Source organism: Rousettus aegyptiacus, unplaced genomic scaffold, assembly GCF_014176215.1.
Source record: "Rousettus aegyptiacus isolate mRouAeg1 unplaced genomic scaffold, mRouAeg1.p scaffold_m13_p_4, whole genome shotgun sequence".
NCBI classification, from domain to species: Eukaryota; Metazoa; Chordata; class Mammalia; order Chiroptera; family Pteropodidae; genus Rousettus; species Rousettus aegyptiacus.
Genome location: NW_023416307.1, coordinates 53049810 through 53052311, shown reverse-complemented (window position 1 = coordinate 53052311; position 2502 = coordinate 53049810). Strand labels below are relative to the sequence as shown.

General features: G+C 32.3%; 1 pseudogene; it reads right to left on the bottom strand.

Moving 5' to 3' along the window:
- Positions 1–913: 913 nt before the first annotated feature.
- Positions 914–1040, bottom strand: LOC118602296 (annotated as a pseudogene).
- Between the last annotated feature and the right edge of the window lie 1462 nt (positions 1041–2502).

Below are 2502 nucleotides of genomic sequence, written 5' to 3'. Positions count from 1 at the left end.
CTCATTCCAGCTCTTATAAGATATATCTCAGTTAGTCTAACCCAAGATTGCAGGCTCACTGTCAACAAAAACTTTTTCACACTGCTCATAGAAAAGACCTAACATTTGATAATTAATTTTTATTGATGTTTTTCCTTAACTGATGTTCAATATAATACATGATGTGTTATAAGAAACTTTAAAGAATGCAGAAAAGCATGCAGAAGAATACTTAAACCACTCATAATAATCCTGATAGTCATGAATTACTATTGAATACTTTGCTGTATAGTCCATTTTTTTATCACACACGAAATTGTTCAGTATTTTATAACTTTAAAAAATTAACAAAAAATTTGAACACTTTGCTGTATCATTATTATATATTTTTTCCTCAGCATAATTTTTAAAGACTATATGGCAGAGTTTCCCAACAGTATTTATTGGCACTACTGACATTTCTGGGACAGATAATTCTTGTTGCGGGGTGGGGGGGGGGAACATTCCTATATATTGTAGGATTTTTAGCAGCATCATTGGCCTCTACCACCTCAATGTCAGTAGCACCTCTCTGCCCCACAGATTGTAACAAACAAAAAATGTCTCCAGACTTTGCTAAATGTCCCTTGGGAGGCAAAACTTCCCCCAGCTGAGAACCATTGCTATACAGTATTTCATCCTATATAAATACCATCATTTACTTATAAATCTGTATTATTAGATGTATATTCACAATATTATTGATAATTATTCACAACGTTAATAATACTGGGATGGACATCTCTGGTTGGGTTATTTGATGCAATTTACAAATTTCAGAAGGGTCAAAGATATGCTTATTTTTAAGGCTTGTGATATGTATTGTCAATTTTTGTTTAGCGGTGTCCCCATTTATACTCTTATTGAGAACAAATGAAATTACCCGTTTTCCCAAACTGCTGCCAGCTCTAGAAATTATAATTTTCAAAGACCTTTGCAAAAATTTTCCTATAATTTTCAATTAGCAATAATCACATCTCAGATAAACCTCATTGGCTATGATACTAACACTGCGCAAACTTTCATATAATTTTAAGACAATTATTCTAGTTACATTTTATCTTGAAAAATCATCTTTGTTTTAGCCTGCCAGGATGTTTTAGATTGTTTCTGTCTCTGACAACTTTTCTGTCTTTAGCTTGATGTCACTTGCAAATTTGATAAGAATTAAAACTTTGTAATAGATAGAGTATAGCCTATATCTTGTATCAGGCCAATGGAAATTGCTTGTCAATCCATTATTGTCAATCAGCATCCCTGTGACCAGGTCACTAAGCAAGTTCCTAAGCCACTCAATTGTCCCAGCACCTGACTCATATTTTCTAACCTTTCCTAAAAGATACAAGGAAAGACATTGTCAGATATTTCCTCGAGGTGTAGATATACAGGGTCTACCACATACATCTGATGAATTATTCTAATAATCCTGTGAAAGAATAAGAATCCTTTACTTATACACAGCCCTTTGCAGTTTGGAAGTGTTTTTACCCCCATTTCATTCAGTGCTCACACAACCCTCTGATGTTGTGATGAGGAAGCTGAGTCTTTGGGAAGTTCAAGGTCACAGAGGTGGTAAGTGGCAGAACTCAGAGGCAACATAGAGTTCCTTCCTCCTCTCCCATGACTAACAAGACTTAGTTGGTAATGCTTTCTTCAAGTGATTGTTGCTTCCTTTCCCAGCCCTCACTAGTTATTATTGTACTCAACAACACAATACCTGCTTAATAAGTCTACCCTTTCCTGGACTATGACTTAATAAGTTCTCACATTCTTTTGAGACCCTAAGGAGAGATTTTTCTGTGCCAAAAAAAATCAAATTATTTAAAGTAAGTTTGGAGCTCTCCTTCAAACTCTTAACCAATGTTGATTTTTTTTGTCTTTTATTATATATCTTCTCTGTAAAAAAAAAAAACAATGAATACCTAAACAAGATCTAAATATAATTTTGTTATATTTAGTATCTTAATATATACTTAGTTATTAACTTTGTATATACAGATATACTATGTATTATATATAATACTATTTATATTATATATATATATATATATATATATATATATATATATCTTAGAGAGAGAGAAACTGTCTTATATTTTGTCCTCTAGCTTCACACCCCACAAATAACTACTGTGAAATTTGGTGTGTATCCTACCAAGCACTTTGTTTTGGGTTTTTTTGTTTATAAGCAAATATGTAATATGCTTTTTATGCGTGCGTATGTGTGTATGTGCATATATAGATACAGATTCAGAAAACTTTTCCACTCCAAGATCACATGTTAATTTATTTGCGTTTTTTCTAGTATTTTAAAATATATCTTAAATTTATTTAGATATAAGAAATGACAGAGGAATCCAGCTTCTTGTTTTTCAAAATAGTTAGCCACTTGTCCCAACACTGTTCATCTTTTCCTCCACTGGAATGTTGCTTTTACCATATAGTAAATTTTAAAATGTGTTTGGATGTCATATTTTCTATCCT